Source organism: Leuresthes tenuis, unplaced genomic scaffold, assembly GCF_036924035.1.
Source record: "Leuresthes tenuis unplaced genomic scaffold, fLeuTen1.0.hap1 SCAF_80, whole genome shotgun sequence".
NCBI lineage: Eukaryota > Metazoa > Chordata > Actinopteri > Atheriniformes > Atherinopsidae > Leuresthes > Leuresthes tenuis.
The window spans coordinates 10,653-28,327 of record NW_027325434.1 but is presented as its reverse complement, the minus strand read 5'-3'; the positions used below and the strand labels follow the sequence as shown (position 1 = coordinate 28,327).

General features: G+C 42.4%; 6 non-coding genes across 6 annotated transcripts; 3 read left to right on the top strand and 3 right to left on the bottom strand.

Annotated features, from left to right (window-relative positions):
- The first annotated feature begins 14,101 nt into the window (after window positions 1–14,101).
- On the top strand, window positions 14,102–14,292 carry LOC140286273 (U2 spliceosomal RNA). The gene has a single exon (XR_011911122.1). It is a non-coding gene; the product is annotated as a U2 spliceosomal RNA (small nuclear RNA).
- A 410-nt stretch (window positions 14,293–14,702) lies between these two features.
- On the top strand, window positions 14,703–14,816 carry LOC140286269 (U5 spliceosomal RNA). The gene has a single exon (XR_011911118.1). It is a non-coding gene; the product is annotated as a U5 spliceosomal RNA (small nuclear RNA).
- Window positions 14,817–15,091: 275 nt separating this feature from the next.
- Window positions 15,092–15,280, top strand: LOC140286255 (U2 spliceosomal RNA). The gene has a single exon (XR_011911105.1). It is a non-coding gene; the product is annotated as a U2 spliceosomal RNA (small nuclear RNA).
- A 529-nt stretch (window positions 15,281–15,809) lies between these two features.
- Window positions 15,810–15,995, bottom strand: LOC140286257 (U2 spliceosomal RNA). The gene has a single exon (XR_011911107.1). It is a non-coding gene; the product is annotated as a U2 spliceosomal RNA (small nuclear RNA).
- Window positions 15,996–16,270: 275 nt separating this feature from the next.
- Window positions 16,271–16,384, bottom strand: LOC140286268 (U5 spliceosomal RNA). The gene has a single exon (XR_011911117.1). It is a non-coding gene; the product is annotated as a U5 spliceosomal RNA (small nuclear RNA).
- A 410-nt stretch (window positions 16,385–16,794) lies between these two features.
- LOC140286270 (U2 spliceosomal RNA) lies at window positions 16,795–16,985 on the bottom strand. The gene has a single exon (XR_011911119.1). It is a non-coding gene; the product is annotated as a U2 spliceosomal RNA (small nuclear RNA).
- Between the last annotated feature and the right edge of the window lie 690 nt (window positions 16,986–17,675).

The following is a 17,675-nucleotide window of genomic DNA, read 5'->3' as shown; positions in this document are numbered from 1 at the left end:
TTTACAATGCTGCCCTCAAAGCTAGTCTGGATTAACTTCAATCAACCACAGGCTCTGCTCTTTTGCAGTATGTGGATGACATCCTTTTATGTGGTCCATCTAAACAACAGTGTGAAAAAGACAGTGAATCTGTTGAAACATCTTCCTTCTTATGGCCATAAAGCCAGCCTTTCTAAGTTACAGTTTGTACAGGACGAAGTCACCTTTTTGGGTCATGTGATTTCTAAGGATGGGCGCTCACTTTCTCCTAAACGTGTTGCTGCAGTTCAGATCATTCCTAAACCGGTTACTAAAAAACAGCTTATGTCATTCTTAGGTATAACATCTTACTGCAGGAACTTTATTCCTAACTACTCTTTTCTCGAAGCTCTCTTAGGTGCTCTTATCCATGGTAAAGGCAGCTGCAGTTATGACATGCAGCTCCAGTCAGCTGATCGTGTTCCATGGACTCCTGAGGCTGAATCAGCCTTTAGTCAGCTTAAGCTGGCTCTTCAAACAGCACCAACACTTGGCATTCCAGATCCTCATAAACCTTTCATACAGGCAGTTGATGAGAAGCATGGTTGTATGACATCTGTTCTTATGCAGGAACATGGGGCAGGCAAAGGCCAGTGGCTCATTTCTCAGCAAAACTGGACTCTGTGGCTGCAGGCCTGCCTGGTGGTCTTCGTGCTGTTGCAGCTGCAGAGAAAGCTGTCCTGGCCTCCCAAGATATTGTGGGCTACGCTAATTTGACTGTTTTGGTTCCTCATGCTGTTGCCATTATTCTTCTCGAGCAGAAAACTTCCCATCTTTCAACATCTTGTTGGCTCAGATACACCTCTGTGCTCCTTGATATGCCAAATGTCACTGTTAAACGTTGTACTGTTCTGAATCCTGCTACTTTGCTTCTGACTCCTGAGGATGGGGAGCCTCATGACTGTGAAGCTGTTTTGGAACAAGTTTGTACACCCCGACCTGATCTTTTAGAGACTCCTCTTCCAAACTCTGACATGATTCTTTTTGTAGATGGATCAGCTTTGCGTGATCCAGCCACAGGTACTAACTGTGTTTGGTTTGCAGTATTTTCTTCACATGACACTTTGTTGTCTGGTTCTCTTCCTAAACATTTCTCTGCTCAAACTACTGAGCTTATTGCACTTACTGAAGCTTGTAAGTTGGCAGCTGGTAAGTCTGTCACTATTTACACAGATTCCAGATATGCTTTTGGTGTTGTTCATGACTTTGGTGCGCTGTGGAAACACAGGCATTTCCTTAAATCAGATGGTAAAACTATTCTGAACTCCAAGCAGGTTTCTGATCTTCTTGATGCGATCCTTTTGCCTACAGCAATCTCGGTCTGTAAGTGTGCGGCTCACACTAACTCAGACGATCCTGTTGCTTGTGGCAATGCCAGAGCTGATGCTGCAGCTAAGCAAGCAGCTAATTTTTTTCCTGTTTTCGCTTCCCTCTCTTTGCAGGCAGAAGACTCCCTCACAGATCTCCATGCTTTGCAAACTTTTGCCTCTGCAGATGAAATTTGGTCCTCTGGACGCATTTGGTCCTCTGTGGGTGCAACTCATACGGATGGTGTTTGGATGGGACCTGATGGTAAACCCTGTCTACCTAAACATTTTTTTCCTCATTTTTCAAAATTGACACATGGGTTGAACCATGTGTCAAAAGGGGGGATGCTGAATGCACTCACTGCTCAGTGGTTCACAAAAGGGTTCAGTTCATATGCGCAAAAATACTGTCAGTCATGTATGGTTTGTGCCACACATAATGTAGGAAAGGCATTACACACATCGCAAGTTGCACACCCTCCACCAGAGAAACCTTTTGAACATTTGATGATGGATTTTGTTGAACTCACACCAGCTGAAGGAAAGAAATATGCACTAGTAATAGTGGACGTGTTTAGTAAATGGGTTGAAGTTTTCCCTGCAAAACATGCAAACAGTAATGCAGTGACTAAAGCACTGCTAAACAGAAATCATTCCTAGATGGAGCATTCCAGAGAAGATCAGCAGTGATAATGGCACACATTTTGTAAACACTGCATTGACTGAGGTTGGTAAAATCCTGGGAATAACCTTGCGCACACATTGTGCTTATCATCCACAGAGTGGAGGTGCTGTGGAAAGAGAAAATGGTACATTAAAGTCCAAGTTAGCCAAATGTTGTGAAGAAACAGGACAAAAGCATTACCTATTGTGCTTACCCCTAATGTTGTCTTACTGTCGAAACCTTTCCACTGTTCTATCTCAAGTTTCACAGACAGTAAAAGCAGCCCTTCCAGCCACAGAAAACACACCACTCCAACCAGATGACAGGTGGTGAAGGAACTTCGCAGGAAACATTGGAAGTCCAAACGTTGGCAAGGCCCGTTCCAGGTGCTACTGGTCACTCACACAGCTGTTAAAGTTGCAGAGAGAGCAACGTGGATTCATGCCAGTCACTGTAAGAAGGTACCAGAACCAGTAGATGACTTCCACCCTGACATACATCAGCCTAACCAACACGCCCGGAAGGACAAAGATAAGAGTCAGCAGTAAAAGCTGTACTCCACCGGTGTGTTAAGTGCTAGTAACCTCTGACACCGAAGATTGAAACATCCTTACTGAGACCTGCGATGAAGATGATCATACACATGCTGTGAACCATGGAAGAAACTGTTTGTTGTTTGTATTTTCTTATTTGTAACCAGCATGTGCACATTGTATCTTGATTTCACAGGAAGCAATAATACAGGGCTGCTGTATTTTTCCCTGTGTGAAAGGCCTCATTGTATGTATCTCACCAAATGATTCAAATGACTCAAAGAACTTTTTTGCTTTCAAAATTTTTCCTCTAGTGACGCTGACTTAGAGAGGCATGAAGATAATCATATTTAATTGTTCATGTTTTGATTGTTTATCATTGGACCCTTTATCACTATGATGCCTGCATTTTAAACTCACGTTGTGTGCAAATGCAGGCTGATGTTTTACAGATAAAGTTATTATTTTCCTTGTTTCTTTTGGGTTGATTAATATAATGGTATTATTATAATCAAAAGGGAGGAATGTAATGGAAAATAATTCTTATATGCATTGTATTGAGTGTTACTGTGTATAACCTGCAAATGACTGAGCTGCAAGGTACCACCCTGCCCTGTTTTCTTAAATTCCTCTTTACAATGGTGGGCTTGTTATTATGAGATAGCTGCACTTTAGGGGGGACAGGGTTAGGCTGGTATTTACGAGTGTGTCTGGGTAACCTCAACTAATGGTTGGGGAGGAAAGTTAGAAGAACAATCAACTATACCCAAAAACAGATGACGTGATGAGTGGGCAATATAACTGTGTGTTTTTGCTTCAGTGGTCAGAGCAACTCTGTATTCTGTACTGTGTTGTTCTCTCTTGCAAGATATTATTATTAAAGCCTCTTATCTCCTCAAAAGAAAATAACTGACTCCCCAAGTGCAAGTGTCAGGACAAATGATCAAACTTCTCCAAGCTTCAGTCTGCAGAGAGGTACAAGACAGGGTTGCCCACTTTCGCCCTCACTTTTTGCTATTTTCATCGAACCTTTAGCAGCTGCTATCAGACAAGATAGAAATATTAAAGGCATCCAACCCCAAAATATTGAGCATAAAATAAGTCTTTATGCTGATGATGTATTACTTTTCCTTCAGAACTCACAGACGTCTCTCACTCACACGATCACACTCATAAATAAATTCTCAGCACTTTCTGACTACTCTATCAATTGGTCTAAGACCACAGTTCTGCCCATTAACTATAGGGACCAGAATATACCTGCGATCACTTTACAGTCAGGAAATATTAGATATTTAGGCATAAACATTTCCTCCAGGCTCTCAGAGCTAACAAAGCTAAATTATGTGCAATTATTAAAGACAGTAGAGGACGATCTCTCTCGTTTGAAGTCCTTACCTATATCACTTATGGGGAGAGTTACAACCATTAAAATGATGATACTACCAAAAGTTAACTATTTGTTCTCAATGATCCCCATAAAACCATCTGCTACTTGGTTTAAGTCACTAGGTTCATGCATCTCCAAATTTCTGTGGAAAAACAAACCACCACGTATTAGTTTAAAAACCCTACAGAAGACCAAGGACAGTGGTGGATTAGATTTACCTAATTTTCAGCACTATTCCTTAGCCAATAGGTTACAGTATATATCAAAATGGTTTAAACCTAGCCCAATAGATGAACCATGGATAAATATAGAACAAGCATTGTGTGATAATCTGGAAATCTCTGACCTGCCACTTATTAGTCAAAACGTAAAAAATCACAAATGTTTCAAGAGCATTAACATCAGCACCTCTCTGACAGCCTGGTGGGAATTTCTTAAAATAACAAAGTCTTCACTTGTCCCGTGTAAGCTTACACCCATCTGGAACAATCCTGACATCCTGCAAAACAAAAAAATGCTAAACTTTACTCTCTGGAAGATCAAAGGAATCAAACATCTGGAACATATAATCCAAAATGGACATTTTATTTCATTTGATGAGCTCATATCACAACATGAGATAGGCAGCAATAAATTCCTAGAATATCAACAACTTAAGTCTATAATAACAAAGAAATATATCCTCCACCAACCAGACTTACAACTCCTGATTAGGGTAGTAGAATTTCTAAGCATCTGCACCCCAAAACTACTATCAAAAATATATAAATTATTGTCTAAGATAGATGACACAATGTCTCTACCGTCCTCAAAATGGGAGGCGTATTTATCCATCAGTTCTAGTCATAGCTTCTGGCCACATATATGTTTGAACACCTTCAGAATGACTCGAAATCCTAATTTACAGCTCATACAATACAAAATTCTTCATAGAACACACTATACAGGACAAAGGATGTTCAGGATAGGTCTAACACACTCAAACATCTGCTCACATTGCACAGATAACACACCTGATGATTATGCACACGCTTTGTGGTTTTGTGCGCCTGTCCAGAGGTTCTGGCTTGAAGTCTGTGCGGACCTATCAACATGACTAAAGTGTAGCATTCCTGCATGCCCCACACTGTGCATACTGGGTGACTTAGACAACATCAATGTGGAATTTAGCTTAGCACACATGATCCTCACAGTGTTATGTATAGCAAAGAAAACTATTCTCATGAACTGGAAAGCGAAGAACAATCTGTGTATTAACCAGTTTAGAAATTTTCTTTTAGATTATATTAGCATGGAAACAATGTCTGCTTCCTCAAAACATCAATTGGCTGAATTTAATTCTCTCTGGTCCCTTCTGATTAGCTTGATCACATAGTGGTGGTGGTGGGTTGCTGTCCCGTCGCTCTGGGCGGTTGGGTGTGTGCTGGGGGGGGCTGTGTGGCTTCGGGCGTCTGGTGGTCTCTCGGGTCGTGGGGAAATACAGCAGCCCTGTATTATTGCTTCCTGTGAAATCAAGATACAATGTGCACATGCTGGTTACAAATAAGAAAATACAAACAACAAACAGTTTCTTCCATGGTTCACAGCATGTGTATGATCATCTTCATCGCTGGTCTCAGTAAGGATGTTTCAATCTTCGGTGTCAGAGGTTACTAGCACTTAACACACCGGTGGAGTACAGCTTTTACTGCTGACTCTTATCTTTGTCCTTCCGGGCGTGTTGGTTAGGCTGATGTATGTCAGGGTGGAAGTCATCTACTGGTTCTGGTACCTTCTTACAGTGACTGGCATGAATCCAGGTTGCTCTCTCTGCAACTTTAACAGCTGTGTGAGTGACCAGTAGCACCTGGAACGGGCCTTGCCAACGTTTGGACTTCCAATGTTTCCTGCGAAGTTCCTTCACCACCTGTCATCTGGTTGGAGTGGTGTGTTTTCTGTGGCTGGAAGGGCTGCTTTTACTGTCTGTGAAACTTGAGATAGAACAGTGGAAAGGTTTCGACAGTAAGACAACATAGCATCATCACAAACAGTTGTGGAAGGGAGGGGTCTGGTTACAGGTCCCAATCCCAGGTTAGGAGGTCTGCCAAATAAAGTTTCAAATGGGCTGAGATTCACTTGAGCTCTGATTCTCATTCTCATGTAGGTAAGCACAATAGGTAATGCTTTTGTCCATGGCAGACCTGTTTCTTCACAACATTTGGCTAACTTGGACTTTAATGTACCATTTTCTCTTTCCACAGCACCTCCACTCTGTGGATGATAAGCACAATGTGTGCGCAAGCTTATTCCCAGGAATTTACCAACCTCAGTCAATGCAGTGTTTACAAAATGTGTGCCATTATCACTGCTGATCTTCTCTGGAATGCCCCATCTAGGAATGATTTCTGTTTAGCAGTGCTTTAGTCACTGCATTACTGTTTGCATGCTTTGCAGGGAAAACTTCAACACATTTACTAAACACGTCCACTATTACTAGTGCATATTTCTTTCCTTCAGCTGGTGTGAGTTCAACAAAATCCATCATCAAATGTTCAAAAGGTTTCTCTGGTGGAGGGTGTGCAACTTGCGATGTGTGTAATGCCTTTCCTACATTATGTGTGGCACAAACCATACATGACTGACAGTATTTTTGCGCATATGAACTGAACCCTTTTGTGAACCACTGAGCAGTGAGTGCATTCAGCATCCCCCCTTTTGACACATGGTCCAACCCATGTGTCAATTTTGAAAAATGAGGAAAAAAATGTTTAGGTAGACAGGGTTTACCATCAGGTCCCATCCAAACACCATCCGTATGAGTTGCACCCACAGAGGACCAAATGCGTCCAGAGGACCAAATTTCATCTGCAGAGGCAAAAGTTTGCAAAGCATGGAGATCTGTGAGGGAGTCTTCTGCCTGCAAAGAGAGGGAAGCGAAAACAGGAAAAAAATTAGCTGCTTGCTTAGCTGCAGCATCAGCTCTGGCATTGCCACAAGCAACAGGATCGTCTGAGTTAGTGTGAGCCGCACACTTACAGACCGAGATTGCTGTAGGCAAAAGGATCGCATCAAGAAGATCAGAAACCTGCTTGGAGTTCAGAATAGTTTTACCATCTGATTTAAGGAAATGCCTGTGTTTCCACAGCGCACCAAAGTCATGAACAACACCAAAAGCATATCTGGAATCTGTGTAAATAGTGACAGACTTACCAGCTGCCAACTTACAAGCTTCAGTAAGTGCAATAAGCTCAGTAGTTTGAGCAGAGAAATGTTTAGGAAGAGAACCAGACAACAAAGTGTCATGTGAAGAACATACTGCAAACCAAACACAGTTAGTACCTGTGGCTGGATCACGCAAAGCTGATCCATCTACAAAAAGAATCATGTCAGAGTTTGGAAGAGGAGTCTCTAAAAGATCAGGTCGGGGTGTACAAACTTGTTCCAAAACAGCTTCATGAGCGTCATGAGGCTCCCCATCCTCAGGAGTCGGAAGCAAAGTAGCAGGATTCAGAACAGTACAACGTTTAACAGTGACATTTGGCATATCAAGGAGCACAGAGGTGTATCTGATCCAACAAGCAGTTGAAAGATGTGAAGTTTTCTGCTCGAGAAGAATAATGGCAACAGCATGAGGAACCAAAACAGTCAAATTAGCGTAGCCCACAATATCTTGGGAGGCCAGGACAGCTTTCTCTGCAGCTGCAACAGCACGAAGACAACCAGGCAGGCCTGCAGCCACAGAGTCCAGTTTTGCTGAGAAATGAGCCACTGGCCTTTGCCTGCCCCATGTTCCTGCATAAGAACAGATGTCATACAACCATGCTTCTCATCAACTGCCTGTATGAAAGGTTTATGAGGATCTGGAATGCCAAGTGTTGGTGCTGTTTGAAGAGCCAGCTTAAGCTGACTAAAGGCTGATTCAGCCTCAGGAGTACATGGAACACGATCAGCTGACTAGAGCTGCATGTCATAACTGCAGCTGCCTTTACCATGGATAAGAGCACCTAAGAGAGCTTCGAGAAAAGAGTAGTTAGGAATAAAGTTCCTGCAGTAAGATGTTATACCTAAGAATGACATAAGCTGTTTTTTAGTAACCGGTTTAGGAATGATCTGAACTGCAGCAACACGTTTAGGAGAAAGTGAGCGCCCATCCTTAGAAATCACATGACCCAAAAAGGTGACTTCGTCCTGTACAAATTGTAACTTAGAAAGGCTGGCTTTATGGCCATAAGAAGGAAGATGTTTCAACAGATTCACTGTCTTTTTCACACTGTTGTTTAGATGGACCACATAAAAGGATGTCATCCACATACTGCAAAAGAGCAGAGCCTGTGGTTGATTGAAGTTAATCCAGACTAGCTTTGAGGGCAGCATTGTAAATAGTGGGACTTTCACAGTACCCCTGGCATAACCGGGTAAAAGTCCAAGATCTCCCTTCAAACTAAAAAGCAAACCAAAATGGGCTATCAGGGTGCACTGGCGACAAGTCAACCACTGAGAAAAACTGTGCATCTGATGTAATTTGAGACAAAATAGTGTGTGGGTTGGGCACAGTAGGAGCATGTGGCTGAACTGCAGCATTCACCGCTTGGAGGTCCTGTACAAAACGCCATTCATCTGGCTGGCCAGCATCTTTAATCTTTTTAACAGGAAACAATGGAGTAAGCACAGGTGAATTTTCAAAAGGAACAATAACGCCTGTTTTCTGAAAAGATTGAAAAACAGGTTTAATCCCTTTAATTGCTTCAGGCTTAAAAGGGTATTGTTTTTTACATGGACAAAAGTCTGATTTAGGGGTGACAATTACTGGTTCACAGCCTTTTATCAACCCCACATCATATTTGCACTTCAGCCAACATGGGTATCGAAGACAAATCTGTTTCAGATAAAAAACATGCTTCAAAATGTGATTCTGTGGTAGGAATTAAGTCCACAGTTCTTTGACAATGCATTGTACTCAAAAATGTTTTTTTGTATGCTGACAATCGTTCAGAAAACATCAAATTTGGATCAGCAGGTGAAACAGTCCACTCCATTTCTTTCTGACATGTAGCAACAAACTCTCCCACACCTTGTCACTGCCAGTGTGTACGTTTGGCCAAGGAAATGTGAGGGCGAGTACCACAAACATTAAAAAAATCGAAGTGCTCTGGAGTGAGCGACACAGCCAATAAAGTAGGCGCACATATTTTTTCACTTCTTCTCATAGTCATTGTCAGGCCCCAAAGAAATGTGTGATGTGCAGTGCAAATCAGTAGGTTGCATGAAATCAGAAAGGGGTGAAACTAACGCTTTTGCTTCTTCCACTAGTTGTTGTGAAAAAGGAGAGCTGGGAAGTTTCCACTCATAAGCATATGTAAGTGCCGATGAATCAAACTGCACTGCTGTGAAAACTTTGTCAGGCTGTAACATAACCTTAACACCCTCTGGTGTAGAAGTTAAAATAATGCCTAATTTACACATGAGATCACAGCCCATCAGGTTAATGGGACACAACTCTGATAACAAAAATTAGTGTTTGAAGGAGAGCTCATCGGGAGTGACAACACGCAATGGGCATTGTCATTTTCTCCTTCACAACCTGGCCTGATGCAGACATACAGTAAACGTGGTTTCCACTTAACTTTGGAGGACAATCAAACTCCCCTGACGTCACTACTGATGAACATAAGTTCCTATATTCTGAGAGAAATATCTTTGCTCTAGGACGGAAATAGCATGCAAAACTTTACTACGTGAATCACAGTCGGCAAGCGTTGCTTCACTACACAGAGCAGGAAAAATGTGTGAGTGTGTTTGTGCTATCACCCATTAGTGGAGGCTCCGCTGCCGCGTGACGTCCAGAACCTGCCTCCCACCCTCAGTCAGCCTTTTGCCCAATTTCATCACTTTTTAGCTGTGGACAGTCCTTCTTCCAGTGTCCAGTCTGGCCACAGTAAAAACAAATATTCGGATCATAGCTCTGGCGTGGCCCATTTCGACCTCCTCTCCCACACGTCCACGTCTTCGACTTCGGCCTCGTCCTCTGTTTACACCAACTGCGTAATACATGGTCATGGTTGCCAAATGCAGCTCCTTTTCACACTTGTCCCTTTTGGTTGTCTTACGCGTCTCAACTTGGTTCTGAGCATGGCGAGCATATCGGCGAACGTCAGCCAAACGAGGACCCTCACACCATCCCACGTAAATGTTCTTTACTTCAGTGGCGACATCTATATAATATTGTCTGGGTCCCGTTAAAACATGTATTTTTCCCATCTAATTCCTTGTTTGCTTTAAAACAAGTATTCCCCATTTTCTATCCCTTCAGTAGCCAACCAGTTTGTATGGAGTACACTGGAGCAACTTGACTGATCAGTAAAACACTGCTTTTGTTGTCACCGCAAGGCTTCCCCCGTCGGTTGTTTCACTGAGACACTACTGAGTAACTACAACTCAACACAGTTTATACACATAACATTCATATACATACTAACAAACAAACAAACAATAATTTATCGCAATTTTCTCATCTCTGTTTGAACGTACACCCAGGTAAATATTCCTGTAGTCTTCTCATACCGACTATGGACCCATTCATTGTTTAACTTCACTGTTTTGCAAATCCTAATTGAATATTACACATTGACATTGAACTTTACTGGATAAGCAGGTCTTCATTGCATTCAGCAGCCTATATGTGAGCATCTATGTGTAAGCTGTTCTTCTTTGCATTTATCAGCAGCAAGCAATTCTTCACTGCACATGCATATGTAAATAGTAAAACAATTCCAATGTGTTAGCGAAACCTTCTATATCACAGTGGTTTCTAAGGTCTATTTTAAGTTCTTTGCCATCAGTGAGATGACATTGTTTACAAAGTGTGTCAAATTATCACTGAAGATCTTTTCAGGAATTTCAAATCTAGAAATGAGTTATTTTACGCGTGATTTTGCTACTGAGAGTGCATCTGCTTGTGCACATGGAAATATTTCAGACCATTTGGTAAAAACCTCTGTTGTCACTGAGCAGAATCGTTTCCCTTAACATTAATTTAGTTCAATGAAATCTACACAATAATGAAATAATGAAATCCAAACAAATATGTTGAAAAAGATACACTGGCTTAGGGAATTATCTTCGTTTTGGTCTTAGATTGCCCTGTGGAATGTATTTTGCACATATTTGACCTGCTAGACAAAACTTTATTCATTTATTTATTCTAAAAAAAAAAATTCAATAATTAGTAAAACCATATGCTGTAAAAACCTTGTTCATTATTGCTTCCATCCCTCCTGTTGAGACATGACATGGTCCGTGGCTCAATACTGCAGCATATTTAAACAAATTCTTTGGCAGTATGGTTTTCCTTCCGGTCATTCATACGAGTCTATTGTAGATGGCAATTGAATAACATCTAATAATGCTAAAATATTTGTAGTTTATACATTTAGCTGTGGATGTCAACATACCTGTTTTTCCAATGCTGTGTTAACACATGTACAGTTGAGAAGGCATACTGACTGTCAGTGTAAACGTTAACAACCTTTTTGTTATTTAATTTACAAGCTTCAGTTAAAGCTACCAATTCGACTGCTTGAACAGAGTAATTTTTTGGTAGTGGTTGTTTTAAGAAAACTTCAGTTTCTGTTACTACTGCAAATCCTGTAGCATTTGTGCCATCAGGGTTTTTTGCTTGACCTGTTGAATAAATATAGTTATTTCTGCATTTTCATAACGTATATCAGTTAAGTCTGGCCTGGGTAAAACACTGATGGTTATTTCTGACATGCAATCATGAGGCTTTCCATCTGTGGGGTAGGTAGCAGTGTGGATGGATTAAGTGTAGCACATCTCTCGACAACAAGGTGTGGCTGTGAAAGAAGAACTGTTATGTAGGAGAGATGTCTGGTAAAGATATTTTGTTAAGTAACCATATCACAGCCACTGCATGAGGTACCTTAAGTGTTAATGGGTGAAATAACACCATTATTGTTGATGCCTGCACTGCCAATGGCTTCTGGCCATTGATTCAAAAGTACGATCTCGTCCCTTTTTCCCCCTTTCAGTGGACACTGGCCCCTAATTACCGCAATTCAGCAGGGGGTCTTTCATTAGAAGTACTGGACTCCCCCGTGCACGGTTTCAGCTCCGACCCTGGAAAGCGGAAAAAACGTTGAGATCTGGTTTGAGGACCCAATTGTTGAGAAAAGTCTCTCAATGAGACTCAGAGTTGCTGGAGTCAGTTAATGCAAATGTTTAATCTTGCAGCAAGTTCAAGAATGTGTGTGTGTGTGTGGGTGTATGTGTGCGAACGTGTGTGAGTTTGTGTGTGTGAGAGTTTAAAGAACCTGTTATCCACAGGCAGGTCTTAACTAGTATGGCACAGGTCCAGCCTGTCTCATCTTTTTTGGAAGGTCCAGTGCTCGGCCGTAACCCTTCTGTCTGTTTGGACTCTCACATACATTCGGTTAATCATAGAAAAACGAGAACAAAACTTTTTAGCCCCTTAAATTCATAAAACAGACATGGTGCAGTTATTTCCATTCTAGAAAATAAGAGTAATCACCACCATTCCTATAAATTCTGGATATTCTAACAATCTGAATCTTTTTTAAATGTTCGATGAAGCCCTTTGCTGTTCTGTTTAGAGACTCAGCTGATCATAAACCAAGTTTTGCTCTTGAACCAAGCTTCTAAACTCTTCACCTTTTTCATTTCTCAGTTAGTATTCACTTTAAAACTGATTAAAAGAAAAATTAAATGAATGCCTATCAACAAATGTGGGATCTAAACTCTAGTGCTTTCTCTAAAATAATTTCCTTTCTCAATTCAGAAATGTGTGTGTGTAAGTCACAACACCCGTGACACCAAAACGGCTTTCTTTTCTCTCTTTTCTCTACACTCTGCACTGTGAGCACACACACCAAATCAGAAAGGCTTTTTTCTCTCTTTTCTACATTATGGACTGTGGGGACAGTCCATAATGTGTGCCAGGGCATTGTCTCACGTATTAGATTATGCTTAAGATACGAATGGGTTTATCAGTCACATCAGAATCCATACATACTGATCCTCCCGTAATAAAATGGTCGGATCTTATCAAACACACTTTGTTTCTTGTGACAAGTCAGCGAAACAGCGTATACACGTCAAGACACTGAATCAAGTTTGCCACAAGAACTCATAAGTTTGGCAGTATTGCTCTGCCGTCAGCAATCATACACCCATTTTATTTTCATGAGACATGTGCAGGCACCTGTTCATCTACTGTTCTATCACTATGAATTAGTTTATCTATTATCAATAAGGATACTTCTACAACTACTATCAAAGTATGTCCGGACTTCTTATGTTGTCAGTTGCTATATATGAATAAGTGGGTTGCTACTGAAAAGCATTAAGCATGTCACACAGCCCAAACATATAACATTTCAGGACACACCACACAGTTAACAACCACAGTGAAGCGTGTCAAAGCCCAAACATGTAACATTCAACAGGACACTTACACAACACATTCAAATCAAACAGTCAGACAACATACAAGAACATATACCCCAGCCGGCATTGCTCCCTGCCTATTTTCCTACAACTCACTATGTGTGCGCACACCTTTATTCACAAACTCTTCAACTTATACTCTTTTACCGAAGCTGCTACAGCTCGATTGGCCAAATACCCTTAGATCCTATTTCGGTGAATTTGACATCTGCCTTGTATGTAAAAGATTAGCGGTTTAGCAGTTTTAATTTAGTTTGAGTGAAGGAATTCATTTTATAGCAAAATCCGAAATCGTGAAGAACTCATGAAAGTAAGCTTATTCTCGGATTCCTGAAACTTTAGATTTGCTCTTTCTTTTACTGCAAAGTACAACGTTGAGCAGCACTAATGAGTTGTTTCTATTTTTGGCAGGCTTTACCTTTGCGGGTGAAGCCCTTTCTGTCTGTGCAAAAGAAATCTTGTTACTGTGCAGAGTGACTTCTCTGAGTAGAGTCGCCTTACTTGTTGCGACTTCGCCGATGTTCGAAGCTGGAGTGCAAAGTTGTTGCTTGAATGGTGCTCGCTGGAGCGTGTGGTAGTGTAAAGTTATACCATTTAAAAGGGCTGAAGAGTGCTCAGTGCAGCGGGTGGGCGGAGGTGCAAAGTGACACTATGGCCATAAAAAGAACACCGCTACAAGTGCGCATTGTGCCAGGAAGGGCCCTCGGACGTGAACCAGTGGACAGTTATCGCTTCTCGGCCTTTTGGCTAAGATCAAGTGTAGTATCTGGTCTTATCAGTTTAATGTCTGATATGTCCTCTATGCGAGGACTACATATTAAATGGATTTTTATCAATAGGAGTTGAAAAAGGAGCTTGCTCCGTTCACTCCAAGCATCGACCCGGTACTGCAGTGCCGCTGGGAACGGTGCGCTCTCCTCTGCTCTTCTGAAAAAGCAAACAGCGGTGCAGGATGGAAGTTTCAGGGAGCCTAAGATGAAACTTTCTTTTAATCTGCTGAGAAAAGAGAGTGAATGCGAAGCAGACTTTAAGACGGCTCTGGGAGCGAGCCGAGTGCGGGCTAACCGGGACAATTGCTTGAAAGAAACGCGACACCGAATGAGCAGTCAGAACAAAGCCTCAATACGGTGTTCCCGTGTTGTTTGTGGCTGCCTTGTCTTTTGCACAGAGTAAAAGACAAGGCAGCCATCGAATAGGGCCCGATTGTTCCTACTTGGTCAGCCGAGGAGCAAGGGGGGGAGCAAGCGTCTCAACCAAGCAAAGCTCACCATGGGGAAGGTGGCTATGCCAACTAGCCTGATGCCCTGCTCCCGCAGTGATGGATAATCGTACACTGGTTTCTCTTCATAATGTACAAGTCTTTCGCCTTTTACTAAAGACTTCCGTGGAGAGCAGCACTAATGAATTGTTTCTATTTTTGGCAGGCTTTACCTTTGCGGGTGAAGCCCTTTCTGTCTGTGCAAAAGAAATCTTGTTACTGTGCAGAGTGACTTCTCTGAGTAGAGTCGCCTTACTTGTTGCGACTGTGCCGATGTTGCTTGAATGGTGCTCGCTGGAGCGTGCGGTAGTGTAAAGTTATACCATTTAAAAGGGTTGAAGAGTGCTCAGTGCAGCGGGTGGGCGGAGGTGCAAAGTGACACTATGGCCATAAAACGAACACCGCTACAAGTGCGCATTGTGCCAGGAAGGGCCCTCGGACGTGAACCAGTGGACAGATATCGCTTCTCGGCCTTTTTGGTTAAGATCAAGTGTAGTATCTGTACTTATCAGTTTAATATGTGATATGTCTATGCAAGGACTACATATTAAATGGATTTTTATTAATAGGAGTTGAAAAAGGAGCTTGCTCCGTTCACTCAAAGCATCGACCCGGTACTGCAGTGCCGCTGGGAACGGTGCGCTCTCCTCTGCTCTTGTGAAAAAGCAAACATTTTTCGAATATCCAACCGCACATGATCATAAGTGGGAGAAGAGGTGTTCAGCTGCAAGAAGGTGTGAATGTCCACCCATAATTCCTCAAAAATGGGTAAGAAAAGGTGCGAATGCCCAACCATACATCATCAAAAGCTAGAGAGGTGGTGTTCGGCTGTAAGATGCTGCGAATGTCCGACCATAGTTGGTAAAAAGCGGGTAAGAAAAGGTTAAGGCATTCAGACCTTGCTTCACCTGCTTTTCACCAAATATAGTCGGACATTCACACCTTCTTGCAGCCGAACACTTCCGCTCCACCTTTTAGTTTTCTATGGGGCATTCACACCTTTTTTTACACCGCATTTTATAAAAACACCACAGGAACACCGTATTGAGATTTTGTTCTGACCGCTCATTCGGTGTCGCGTTTCTTTCAAGCAATTCTCCTGGTTAGCCCGCACTTGGCTCGCTCCCAGAGCCGTGTTAAAGTCTGCTTCGCATTCACTCTCTTTTCTCAGCAGATTAAAAGAAACTTCCATCCTGCACCGCTGTTTGCTTTTTCACAAGAGCAGAGGAGAGCGCACCGTTCCTTTTTCAAATCCTATTGATAAAAATCCATTTAATATGTAGTCCTTGCATAGACATATCACATATTAAACTGATAAGTACAGATACTACACTTGATCTTAGCCAAAAGGCCGAGAAGCGATATCTGTCCACTGGTTCACATCCGAGGGCCCTTCCTGGCACAATGCGCACTTGTAGCGGTGTTCGTTTTATGGCCATAGTGTCACTTTGCACCTCCGCCCACCCGCTGCACTGAGCACTCTTCAACCCTTTTAAATGGTATAACTTTACACTACCGCACGCTCCAGCGAGCACCATTCAAGCAACATCGGCACAGTCGCAACAAGTAAGGCGACTCTACTCAGAGAAGTCACTCTGCACAGTAACAAGATTTCTTTTGCACAGACAGAAAGGGCTTCACCCGCAAAGGTAAAGCCTGCCAAAAATAGAAACAATTCATTAGTGCTGCTCTCCACGGAAGTCTTTAGTAAAAGGCGAAAGACTTGTACATTATGAAGAGAAACCAGTGTACGATTATCCATCACTGCGGGAGCAGGGCATCAGGCTAGTTGGCATAGCCACCTTCCCCATGGTGAGCTTTGCTTGGTTGAGACGCTTGCTCCCCCCCTTGCTCCTCGGCTGACCAAGTAGGAACAATCGGGCCCTATTCGATGGCTGCCTTGTCTTTTACTCTGTGCAAAAGACAAGGCAGCCACAAACAACACGGGAACACCGTATTGAGGCTTTGTTCTGACTGCTCATTCGGTGTCGCGTTTCTTTCAAGCAATTGTCCCGGTTAGCCCGCACTCGGCTCGCTCCCAGAGCCGTGTTAAAGTCTGCTTCGCATTCACTCTCTTTTCTCAGCAGATTAAAAGAAAGTTTCATCTTAGGCTCCCTGAAACTTCCATCCTGCACCGCTGTTTGCTTTTTCACAAGAGCAGAGGAGAGCGCACCGTTCCCAGCGGCACTGCAGTACCGGGTCGATGCTTGGAGTGAACGGAGCAAGCTCCTTTTTCAACTCCTATTGATAAAAATCCATTTAATATGTAGTCCTCGCATAGAGGACATATCAGACATTAAACTGATAAGACCAGATACTACACTTGATCTTAGCCAAAAGGCCGAGAAGCGATAACTGTCCACTGGTTCACGTCCGAGGGCCCTTCCTGGCACAATGCGCACTTGTAGCGGTGTTCTTTTTATGGCCATAGTGTCACTTTGCACCTCCGCCCACCCGCTGCACTGAGCACTCTTCAGCCCTTTTAAATGGTATAACTTTACACTACCACACGCTCCAGCGAGCACCATTCAAGCAACAACTTTGCACTCCAGCTTCGAACATCGGCAAAGTCGCAACAAGTAAGGCGACTCTACTCAGAGAAGTCACTCTGCACAGTAACAAGATTTCTTTTGCACAGACAGAAAGGGCTTCATCCGCAAAGGTAAAGCCTGCCAAAAATAGAAACAACTCATTAGTGCTGCTCAACGTTGTACTTTGCAGTAAAAGAAAGAGCAAATCTAAAGTTTCAGGAATCCGAGAATAAGCTTACTTTCATGAGTTCTTCACGATTTCGGATTTTGCTATAAAATGAATTCCTTCACTCAAACTAAATTAAAACTGCTAAACCGCTAATCTTTTACATACAAGGCAGATGTCAAATTCACCGAAATAGGATCTAAGGGTATTTGGCCAATCAAGCTGTAGCAGCTTCGGTAAAAGAGTATAAGTTGAAGAGTTTGTGAATAAAGGTGTGCGCACACATAGTGAGTTGTAGGAAAATAGGCAGGGAGCAATGCCGGCTGGGGTATATGTTCTTGTATGT